The sequence below is a fragment of the Lissotriton helveticus genome, chromosome 6, assembly GCF_964261635.1.
Source record: "Lissotriton helveticus chromosome 6, aLisHel1.1, whole genome shotgun sequence".
Lineage (NCBI taxonomy): Eukaryota > Metazoa > Chordata > Amphibia > Caudata > Salamandridae > Lissotriton > Lissotriton helveticus.
The window spans coordinates 808,553,700-808,566,659 of NC_136067.1; the positions used below are offsets into that span (position 1 = coordinate 808,553,700).

General features: G+C 42.4%; 1 protein-coding gene across 2 annotated transcripts in view; it reads left to right on the top strand.

Moving 5' to 3' along the window:
* ASCC3 (activating signal cointegrator 1 complex subunit 3) overlaps positions 1 to 12,960 on the top strand; it is a 2,002,173-nt gene that overhangs the window by 401,133 nt on the left and 1,588,080 nt on the right. The window lies entirely within an intron of this gene.

Consider the following 12,960-nt stretch of genomic DNA (forward strand, 5'->3'; position numbering starts at 1 on the left):
CTGACCTTTAGCATGGAGAGGTGGGGATAGTCTCACAGTGCGCTTGCAGGGTTTATTAATAATGAGTATAATGTGATCCTTGGGACATAGTGCATTTCAGTTTACTGGAGTTGTCTGATGTATGCATGTATATATGTGTGTGTTTATATATAGTTATGTGTGTGTGTGTATATGTATGTATGTATATATATATATATATATATATATATCTATGTATGTATGTATAAGACCCACGTAGAGTTAGAGTTCTGGCTCAAACGTGAAAAGCACTGAAATACGTCACTTAAGATTATAACTTATGCTACCATTTTGTGTTGTGTATGGAATCGCACATGACATCATTGATGTCATCACAAGCCACCTAATACACCCACACTGACATCACTGATTAACTCATTGCTCGAACAAACATATTGTTACATAGGAATAAACACGTTTTTAAAATCAAAAGAAAATAGACTGGTAGTGTATGCATAGTGAAGGAGGATGATCGAAGAAGAGCGGTAAAGTTAGAGACAAGGAGAATGAGAGAGAGTACAAACTAGAGAACCTCAAAGAGCGAGACAGAGGAAAATGGATGATGGAGTAGCATGCATACAATGATAGAGAGGTAAGAGACAAAGAAGGAGAGATAGATACATTCAAAATGGCTTGGCCATGCTGATTATACAGGCCCTCTATCACAAGTGCATGTGTCAATCTGATCAGCCAAACCATATGCCTCTGTGAGCTAGACCGCTACACCAACATGTAAGGACTGTACATCTTGAAAAGCCTTACCTAACAGACCACCACCTCCAACTCCACAAGCTGAACCTCCATTGGTCCAGTATAGGAAAGTCAGACAAGTGTACAACCCTTTGCCTCACCTTCTCTACGGCCAACAACATCAACCATGAAATACCTTACTTTTCACTAAACCCCCTCACTGACTTATCCTCTTAAAAATAGAACTTACATAGCCACATATCCTGTAAACATGATTGTAAAACTGTATGTTTTAGTACATTATTAGAATACTCTTTCCACTTAAAAGAAACACAAACAGCACTGCTATCAGAGGTGATGTCATCAGTGACTGCATCAATGATGTAATTGTTGATGTCATTCTGGTGTGAGTTATGGCTTGCGCTGCAAACCATAACTGGAGAATTTCGGAGTTTTTTGTATTTAAGCCAAAACAATTACCTTTTTTAAAATTTTAATGTCTATGGATTTTGTCCTGAGATACAATTAATTAATTTGCTATGTATCGATTTCCCCTCAACATTATGGTATGTACCCAATCCTCTGCGGGTGACCACCTCCCTCTTTGCTCTGCATTGGTTAAAGGTCACTTTTAAAACAAATTCTCTTTAACTATAAACGTTTTAAAAAAGGCTGTTCCATCTTACCTTCTCCCACCTTCTTATTCAGTTCACGAAATCAGATCTAGACTTTGCTCTCTATGCAATAAAGAGTGAAAAGCGAAATGTCCTTTTATTTGGACAGGTGATCATCTCCTCTGGCACCCTTGCGAAAGAGCCTCTCTCCTGATCTTGTGCTCTGGACCACTCTAGATTGCACCCCATATATTGTTTAATACTTAGACCTGCGTTCTCATTGCATGGTTGATATCTCTTAGGAGTACAGGTCTCTGGCCTAAATGGAGCTTTTGATGACTGAGTTGGAAGGTCACGCTTCCGCTTTGCCTAAAAAACTCCAAAAATCCTTTGATGACATTTCCTTCTCCGAAATCATCTGCCCCATCATCTCGCAGTAAAGACAGCCTCCTCATCAGTATTTGCAGCTGGTGCCATAGATGTCTGGGTCTTGTCTGCCTTCTTCAGTCTTTGAATTGAGCAGTCTTTTCTTCACACAATTGTTCTGGCTTCCTGCTCTTCTCCAAATAGGGAATATGCCACCTGTTGCCAGGGAAAAGGCCCTTATTGTTGTGATGGAATATTACCTGGGCTCACAACCAATGAAAAGTTCAGAATGCTCTTTAAATTTTAAACTGGTCTGCGGACTTCATGGGAATCACAGCCCTCATTACTTAGAAGCCCTGGGTCAGGGGTCCTGAAAGAGAGTCTGCAGACCTAGCAGTTGAATAAGAAAAGTTGAGTTCAGTATAATCTATTCCCTAAAAATTCTTATTGATGCCAGGGGACACCTACGGGGTCAATAATATATGTGAAGAAAATTACGTTTTTACATTTCAAATGGCCCCAAAATGTGTCTTTAGTCTATGGACTGTTTTTCAAGGCTGGAAACTCGACACACCCACGATGGCACCGGCAGTCCACGATCCAGATGTAGAGGCCACGGACTAGTGCCGTCATTTTAAATGTGAAGTCCTTGGGAAATTGCCCACCAACAATAGCTCACAAACTATATATTTTTTTTTAATACAACTTCTCGGGTTTTCTTTAAAGGCGTGGCATCTGGACACTTCTTTGGTCAAGACCTGCCTCTCCACAGTTTTTACTTGGCTCGATCTTGCCCAATTAAAATGCAATGAAAATAAATCTGAAATACTTCTCTATGGGCAGTTTCCCCCTAATTTTAGAGAATCCTTATGGCCACCTGATGTCCCATTCCCCAGCACTGTTGGCAAACCAGCAAAAAACCTGGGCTTTTGGTTTGGGGGAAACCTAAAATTTGATGAGCATATTAAAAAACTCACCGGCGGGTGCTTCGGCAACCTGAAAGCTCTCCGTAGGTTTTTTCCCCTGTTGCCAAGGACATCTAAAGAAACAGTGGCAAGGGTGCTTATTCTTTCTCGCCTCGATTACGCGAACGCCCTGTTCTCTGGTATTCCTGCCTACCTTACCAACCGCCTTCAAATCATACAAAACGCGGCGGCCAGACTCCTCTTTAACATCTCACGGCAGTCTAGCATCCGTCAACATCTGCGCAGCCTGCACTGGTTCCCTGTCGCACAAAGGGTCGTGTTTAAAACCCTTACTTTTGCGCATAGAGCCATCCACGGTCTAGGGCCGGCGTACTTCAGGAATCGCTTTGCCTGGTATTTACCTATCCGTCCACTACGGTCAACTTCCCAACATCTGTTGGCTGTTCCTCGCTTTAAACAAATCCGCCATGGTGGACAGTCTATCACCGTCAAAGCGGCCATCGCCTGGAACACCCTTCCCCCGTCGCTACGCGCTACTCAGGATTTCAATCTTTTTAAAAAAACACTTAAAACCCACCTCTTTAAACTGTCATTGTAATCATTCTAGTTCTCTCCTGCCTATCTGCATTTCTACGCGCCAGGATACTCCTGAGTAATTGAGCGCGCTACAAAACCACTAATAACATAACATAACATTAAGGCATGTGGGTTAGGGGGTGACTGTCCTGCCCCAAGTATGGCCTTAATTCATTGCTTTTGTAAGGCTGGGCCCAGGCCACTGTCCTGTATTACTAGCTGAAAGAGTACATTTTCTATTGTGGCTGGCCAGACGGAGCCTCCACAACTTCTACTTTTGGTCCATCGGCCCGAAGTGGATGACGCAAACAAAAAGTAAATTTTTCCAATGGAAGACCTTTTTTATTTTTTTTAATCTTAGTCCGCAGACTAAAATGGCCAAGAGATACAAAGCAGTTATAGCTTTCAAACCTACTTGTCAACTTTTTTTTAAACACTTTTTTACGGGGCCCTGGATTGCCTTTGCTTTTTGTTTAATATATTCTGCATGCTATTTCTGCCAATTAATTACTCTTTTGGCTGCTCCGTGTGCTACTTTGATGATGACACACTGCTCTTGATCAGCCTCTCAACAAAGCAGATCTATGTGAAATAGTTGAACATGCAATAACAACCTAAAATGTAATCAAGCTAAGGCAAATGTCAGTGTGATGAGCAGCATTCCAACTCCGTTGACCCTTAGTTGTGGGCGGTCCTTTTGCGATCAGTACATAAAACTATAATATTATGATTGACAAAGATCTGTCCCTATAAGCACAATTAATCGTGACTAATAAGATCACCTTTTACTTTCGTTCAGTGCTGAGAAAGGAAGCTCACTGCCCGGCCTTTCAGTAAGGTGGTGGCCTCAGCGTTTTCTTCTTTGGATTATGCACATCATTGATATTTGGGCCTAACCCAATATGTCCTCCAGCATCTGATCATCATTGTCTTCAGGTTCAAGGCCAAGTTCATGTTACACCCATATTCGGTATTCTTCTCTGGATTCCAGTCTATTGGAGGATCAGACTCTGAAATTCTTGGCATGAATGTGTGTGTTTTATACTGTCGGTCCACCCTTATAGTAGAAAACATTTGTCCACTACAACAAACCAGATGCCACAGATCCTTCATTTTTCCATGAGACAGGAAGTCACAGTATGGTAATGAATGTTAATAGGTTTGGCTTCACAGCACAGCTGCCTGCACAACATATAAATTTTTTAAAACATACATGGAATAGGCTTTGGCTCCATCCAGAGGAGAATTACTATCCCACCTTATGATTGGTTGTTTGGTAGATCATACCACCTTCCAGGAAGTATTCCATTACAATGTATGAGGGACTATTTTGCATCTGAAAAGTACACTTAGTCTTCACGCTATTTGTCATAGTCACTTTTTTTTGTCTTACATGCATGCTACACAGAAAACAGCCATGTTTTGCTACTTTGTTTCGCAGCATTGGCAACGCCAGTTCACCGGGCTTTAATGTGATAAACGGCCTTTGTGAATTCCTGTTTCTCATGTTTTGCACATGAAAGCCAGACCTATTGGCTTTGCTAATGTTTGATCAACAAGGCTTTTAGCACGTTTAGTGCATTACCTCTCCTTGTTCGCAGCAGCACTGATATTAAACAGTCCTGGAAACAGTTGAAAGCATGCTTGATCTACAAGTAAACCTCTGCAATATGTGCTTTACAAGCACATTTAACAGAACGTAACAAGCTTACATTACCGCTGTTGTTGTTCCTCAACAGCCTTATATATGTCTCCTTTTAGATCCGTCAGTGCTTCTTAAAGTAATGACTTCAACACTGTTACTAAGTTGCATTACGTCCCAGTTTGACCATCTGTTTTTTTTTTCATTTCATAGTTTTTTATTCATTTTCAAATGAAATAAACACGCATCATTAGACATAAGACAGTCAACAATTACATGGCATTAACAAATTGTAACCGCCTGGGCATGATGCAAACAATGGGAAGTAGAGCCGCACAATAAACTTTCTGAAACCAATTATGGATCACCCCAGTAAGCACAGATATATAGTAGTTGAGTCCTCTATATCGCAAGTAGCTTCCACGCAATAAACCCCGCATTTTCCTCATACAGCCAATCGGGACACCCCACTTCCATCCCCTGCATCGTTGACCAAGTCAGTATCCCCTAATAAGCAGATCAATCTGCCGCACCCCCCACCCCCACCACCACGGCCATCTGTAGTGAATTCATTGTAAGCAGAAATGCTGGTATTTTATTGGGTACATTCTGTTTTGGTCAAGGACAGTAAACCTCACACTGAATCATGCACCGCTTTACTGCTCACGTCAGATATATGACTAAAAGCACTTCTAACCGAGGATATTGTTATTACTGAATGTCTGATAAATAACAGTCATATTATCTGTTCTCAGAATCCTTTGTATTGCAGTTTCTTCGTATACTTTACCTTACCGTGCTATTCGGCTTTGTAAACTGCTGTGGGTGACCTCTACTCAGTGAAGGTCAGTATTCTGTCTTCACTAAAGACCATGCAAACGATAGTCTTATGACCTGTACCTGAAAAAGTTCAACTTGCCTGTTTGTTTCCGAAATAACTCTTCACTTTTATATGTTAAAAGTAAGATTGACTTGTTGAAAACATAAATCTACAGATACGATTAGAAAGAATGGCACATTTGCGGACGAGCTCACCCCCTTTAAAGAAAACAAGCATTGGCAAAGCCATCCACTCTTTCTTTGCAAGTGCTTGTTCACTGCCAGTATTAACTAGTGTTTGCAGAACTGTGTTGCATGCAGGTTTCAACATCACTAATGATGAGTGGCTATCTTGGATTGTTATTTTGTAAACTTCTAGGTGGCCATCTTTGAGCGGTCTAACAAAATTGTTTTCATAAAACGTTCCTAGATGTCACAACTTTGCGTCTGGATTCAAAGTCAGCTGGAAAGGATACAAAATGACGTTTCAAGATGGCCGTCAAGCAATATTAGCTTTTCTGTTGCTCGCAAAAGAAACCCCTCATTCTCCTACACCCCTATAAAAAGCATCTGTTAAGAAGCCATTGGAAACTTCAATCATGAAGACCCTTTCCCCTATGTTTAGGGATGTTCTACACAGGGGGTTGGGTTGGGGGGGAGCCGGCAGTCAGTGTGTGTGTGTGTGCGTGTGTGTAATATAAATTTAGACTTGGTGTGAAAGGGGGACCAAAAAAGACTTTTGTATAAAAGTAGGAATTGCCTCACAAGAGCAACCACCAGGATCCTGTTGGATTATACCAGCAACTGGCTCAGTTTATCATCATGAGCACTTTCTTGTGCAGACAGGAAAAAGGCATGTCTATCCTAGATCTACTTGTAGTTGGTAAGTGTAGTGTGGTTTGGGTAAACCGTACTTCCAATAGAGTCTGCACTAATACTCTGTTGCAACATGTGTAAGGTCCCCTGGGTAAGAGAGTGGAAGAGGTGTGGCGCCACGGCCAGGGCGACTGACTCCGGAAACTGGGGATCACGGTTCGATCCCCGGCTCCGGCAGCAGATTAGCCCAGCACCATGTGACTCTGGGCAATAGCTTGCTTAATCTTCCCGACGGCCCCCAGCCTATTGACCCTTATGGGTGATTGTGCGCTTTACAAATGTGGATTATTATTATTATTATTACTCTCTAGGGGTACTAAAAATGAGCCAGACGGGCTATAAGCCCGCATCACATGGATATAAACTATGTTACATGCTCAGACAACAACCTAATGAACTTCTGACATGTTTAATTGGCAGGGAAATTCATCAGGGCTAGACGACCAAATTGTTGCCTCACAGTACACCTTACCACCTTTCCACCAGGTGTAGGCCTACCAGTGGTCAATGGGTTCATTAGCTGGACCTGTACAATAATGTTGAACCACCTGCCATGCTTGGGGTTCTCTTCCAAGGGCCGAGTGCCTTCATGATTGAAGTTTCCAAGGGGCCTCATAACAGATGTTTTTTATAGGTCTGTCGGAGAATGGTCTATTTCTTCTTTGATGGCGGATGGCATCCCATTGTTCTCCTTATTATCCCTCTTCAGCTCACCCTTTTGTGATGTTGATTTTCTATTGCTCGTGAGAAAATTCTACAAGAATTGGCAAAGCCAAGTGTGGGGTAGGGGCGAGAGATCAAACAAACAGCAGCAGAGGATGGAGAGGGTTTGAGAGTGTGGTATGGCTGCAATGTGGAGGCTATGAGGATGATGGAGAGGGAGGGATGGGAAGAGCGAGAGAGGAAGAAGTCAGACATGCTTTCCTGTCACGTGCTACAGCTGTGATGAAAACAACTTTAAATGGCCTACAGTTCTCAGTTCATATACAAAATTGGTATATTTTGTCAGCCTACTCCAAGGAATCTTTCAACTAGGGAAACTGTTCCCTTCTATTCACCCACTATTTTGACTCTTTGTAGGTTCGAAATCCGTCTCTGATCTGGACTTATTATTGCTTAACTTCTCCTTTGAAACTATGTGTAGAACCAGACCTTACTTAATTTACTTCACTTGTGAATTGAAGACATGGCTCTTTATATCAGTATTGCAGTTGTACCCTGTGAGTCCTGACAGCCTTAGGGTGGTCTTCTCTGAACTTTTTGCCTCCCTCCTTTCATTTTTCTGTGCTTGTTTATGCTGGCTTTAGGACTCTGTGCTCTTTACCACTGCTAAAGTGCTTGTGCTTCTCCCTAGACATAGTAAAATTGGATCATATCCAATTGGCATATTTAATTTACTTATAAGTCCCTAGTAAAGTGCACTGCATGTGCCAAGGACCTATACATTAAATGCTACTAGTGGGCCTGTTGCACTGATCGTGCCACCCACATAAGTAGTTCCTTAACCATGTCTCAGGCCGCAATTGCAGGGCCTGTGCGTGCAGGTTATTGCTACTTCAACTTGGCATTTACAACAATTTGCCAAGCCTTAAAACCCTCTTTTATTACATATAAGTCACCCCTAGGGAAGGCACACAGGGCAGGGTGCTATGCAAGTAAAACTATGGGCATGTACTTTCATGTTTTACTTGCCCTATGATTGAAAAACAGCAACATTTGTTTTTCACTGCTGTGAGGCCTACTCTTCTCATATGCTAGCGTTGGCAATTCCTTAAAACACCTTAAGCAGTAATTCCTGATCGAAAACGAGTCATTTTTTCATGTTATGTATATTTGGAATGGCAATGATAAATCCTCTTTACTAATAAAGTTGGATTTAACATTACTATTTTAGAAATGCCACTTGTAGAAAGTGGACATTTCTCTGCTTTTACTGCTGTGTGCCTTACAGCCTCTCTCTAATACACGTCGGGCCAGGTGACAGTTCAGTTTGTGCATTCCTTCTAGACAGCACACACACAAGAAGGGCTGGGTGTGATATAGCACCCATCTGCATTCATCTGCATTCTGTTGGGTCTTCTGGGCAGATGAGAGGAAGGGGCTCATCCTAACACTTTAACGGGTAGTAGATTGACTGCAAAGAAAGGACTGATAACCCCCAGCTGGTAGTATGGAGCGAGGACTGGGTTGAAAAGGATACTGGTGTGCTTCAAAACTACTCCTTGAAGTTTCCCTCACATCAAAGGCACATTGGGTATAACTAATGGGTCGCTGACACCATCAAATCAGACACTTCTGGCTACACCGAATCTCTGTCAGAAGAACTGCGGTGCTGCTTAAAGGACTCAACTGGACTGCTTCTCTGGAAGGGCTGCTTTTCTGTTTGTAGCCCTGCTGCTTGCTGCTCTTAGACTCCCCTGGAAAGGGAGCTCGACTTTGGCTCCCTCCACAGTGATCTCCAAAGGCTTGTTAGCTTGCCTCCTATTTCTGCAGTCTCACGGACACACACCACTTCTTGCAGTTCTGCTTGTGCTGCTGGACTCTACCTTCTATGAGTCCTACCCTTGCCTGTGGTTCCCTCTCCCAATTTTAGGCCTCAGAAGTGGGTTCTGCAGCTGAGTTTCTGCCACATCTGAGGCTGAACGATGTGAAGCCTTGCAAAGCCTTGCCGCACAGCCTCTCGTAACCACCGCCCAGTTTGCTCTCCAGGGTCCAAGGTACTGTGTTCAGTGGGCCCAAGTGTGTCCCTGTATCTGACCCACGCTCCATCGTGGTCAGCGTGAAGTTTGGATTTACACTTGCCCCTCACGACATGAAGTAACCTTTTTAGTGCAACCTGCTTCTAAGCACTTTATTGAATTTATTTCTTCACAATTCCATATCTCGACTTCTATTTGATGGATCTTAATAGTTTTTGCATTGTTTTTTTGAATGAGTTATTGCACAAATACTTTGCACATTACCTTTTCAGTTAAGCCTGCCTGTTCTGTGCCAAGCTACTTGATGGTAAGCATGGAATTATTTAGGATTGTATTGTGACCTACCCTGACTGGGATTCGGGTCCCTACTTAGGCAGCGTGCATACTTCTGCTAACTAGATACTCGATTTCTAACATACCCCAAACTTTGCTTTCCTAGTCTGCAGCCTGAATTCCTATTACCAGTTGACAATACCACGAGTTCCTCCAGTGATCTTCCTGCCATTTCAGATCTTCATCTTCTGTTAGGACTCTAAATGACTGGTGCTTTGAAGCAGTCTTAACCTGTTGCTATCCTGTTCTACATAAACATCCTAACACATATGAATAAATAAAGCTCACACTTCAATCACTGTTTTGATTAGTCAAATGTGATAGTGTGCTCTCTTTGACCTGTGTGCTCAGCTCCTTTTGCCATATTTCTACAGTAGTTGGATACCGGCATCATAAGAACGAATCTTCACAAATCAGTGTTCTTTCTTCTTAAATTGTTTTGTTGCTCGCCCTGAAGTACAGATAACATGATTACATTTCCTTCTTGGATAGACATTTTTCAGGTCACTCCCTGTTCTACATTTAATCTCTAACAGGCCTCGACAGAGACAAAAAATTGTCTCAGAATATTTGCTACTACCATAGCTGCCAGCTTTTAAGTCAGCCAATCTGTGACATTGGGAGTGACATTTTAATGCCTTCTGTGTTACACTTTGAGTGACACTTTATTGAGAGAGTAGAACAAAGTAGTTAAGTCCATGTAATGAGATAAATATTATAGCTTCCACACTTTGCCCACAATGCAAAGTGATCTCGACTAAAATGTAATGACTAGTGAAGATTAGTAGACATGAGACTGCTTTAGAATTATCTCATGGGTTTACCACTTCTCCTTCACGTATTCCCCTCTCTCTCTCCCTCATGCTTTTAGTTATTGCAAATAGTTTGTTGTTTTTTTGCAAAATATAGACCATGCAAAGTCGCAATTTATTATCTGTGAAACAATGCATTGTATTTTTAAATGACTGTTGAATTGAGCCATGCATTTGACAATAATACCATCTGGGAATGCATTGCCCCCAAATTACACTCCGATATCAAGAATTACAACAATTATCCCTTAAACAAAGGCTCAGATATTTAGAAGCAGCAGCATATACAGGCCTGGTCTGGTGGCTTAGTGGACTAATGCGTCCACTGTAGGAACCTGCTTTCGGCCTCATGGTCACAGGTTCAAGTCCCGGAGGGTCCATTGAGCCTTACATCCTTCTGAGGTCGATAAACTTAGTACCATTGAGTTGGGTAACAATAAACATCCATTATTCGGGCCCAAAATACCGTTTGTGGTGAACGTGTGCTTTGCAAATACATGTTATGTAATGAACATATAATGCCCGTTATGTTTCAAAATCCATGGAACCAGCATTAAAACCTGACCTGGCTGAACGAAAATTAGTACAGAATCACTTTTCTTTTGTGAGTTTTTATAGTATTGCTGCCGAGTGGCTCATATCATGTGTAATCTCAGACAGTCCCGCCTTTTTTGCCAAAAACTATTTGCATGCTGGGACATGTAGTTTTGGTTTCCTGTTTGACGTAGGTTTTCCACTCTCTGTATGCAATTGGTGTGGGTATAAAAGGCAGATTTGCCATATAGTGGCTCACATCCAACCCCTGAAAACCTTCAAATGCTTTTAGAGTTTCAAGCCAAAAAGTGAGATTGTGTACTTAGTACAGAATGATCTTTGTGCAAAATACTTTGCATGAAATTCACCACCAGTACACATTTGTTGATTAAATGGTCCCCATAATGAACATGTGGGTTCCTTTGAAAACATGTGCATTGCCCCCAAATATGCAATGTCTTACAATATACAAGACCATCTCTAAAATATACCTGAGACTGTATAACAATTGTGTTTTAGACAACACTTCAATTATACATTAGACTGTCCTTCAAAATGCACCAAACCGAACTACAAACAAGCATCTTAATGTCCCGAAATGCTCCGACTTCCCTCCAAAGATAAAGATAAGGCTTTCTAGAAATAGCCAATCTGCCTCCCAAATATGCACTACACAGCACCTCATTCACTGCCCTGCAGTGTTGGTAGTGTTTGCAAGTATTTGCCTCAAATTATACCAGGGTCAAGACTGATTTGCATATGGCTGGGTCCAAACCGGGGTGGCGTGGTGAGCAAAAGAACGATGGATTAAACCCAGATCTTTGTGACTGAGGGTGAATGTTTGCATTGTTCATCATTCAGTCCATCATTTTTCTTTTGCCTCAAATCATACCAGAGCATTAACAAAATTTGCAGCAGACCTTTCATCATTTCTGTATCGTGCTTAACTGTTTATTAACCCCTTCTCCGTGCGAGGGGGCGGGGTTGGGTGTGACGCTCAGATACTCATGACTGCTCCCGGCCGTCATAAATCATGGTGGGCTTGTGCTCATGACGGCCGGGAACCGTCAGAACTCCGCCCACTGATTAATTCTCCAGCACAGGCGGGGAATTAACCGTGCGTGGGCGGAGCGGCAACGTTTGACGGCTCCCGGCCGTCTTGAGCACCCACGGAGTTAAATAAACTTTAAACTACATCCGAAGTAGCAATCCGTCATTAGGCAGTTCTTTACAAAACTCCTAAAAAGAAATACATGAATAATAATCTCTTGAAAGATGCAAAGGCTCTCCAACGACATTGACATCCTCTTCCAGACCGGTCCTCAAGCATGCTTAATACCTCCGTAGAATATGTTGGTTTGTCACATTCCTACACAAGGTGTTGCTCTGATCATCTGAAGACTGCCAGTGCAGACTTCTCCTCATAGTATTTATACTTTACACCCAAAATCTCATTGTCTGAACTGTAACTCAGACAAAGCCAACCTGGACTTAATATTATTTCCACATATAGAGCGCGCGGCTACGCTTTCGGGTTTCCCGGTGCTGAGCATAGGAAGAAATATCTAATTGGAAGATTAAAATAACCAAGTTTTAAGGTTCTTGCATAATAGTAGCAAAGACGTTTACATGTACATTCTTGGAACTTTAAGTCCTATTCTCCGGGGCTTAACTCATTTTCTCATTCGGTAAAGTATTATGACGGGCAGTCTTCATCAGGAGGCTGTGGACTATGGGTCACTCAGGCTGATGGCTGTGTTCACAGACATGAGTGGGCCAGCAGACCCTCCCAGTGCTAGGGTACTCAGGATCTCCCCACTCTACTGCCCAGTTGCCTCATAGCAGAGAAAATGGAAGTAGCAGAAAAAATGGAAGGGTGGGGCTGTGGCTGCACAGCTGAGACCCTGCCTGTTGTGCAGCTTCCAAGAACCCATAGTCAGCCAATAATTTACTGATTCAAAAGACTGTTTAAGGATTTCCGTTTTACTGTCATTGAATACATCCGGGGGCCCGCTGCAACCTCTGTCTACTACTCACAGCCTGAAGGGAAACCTT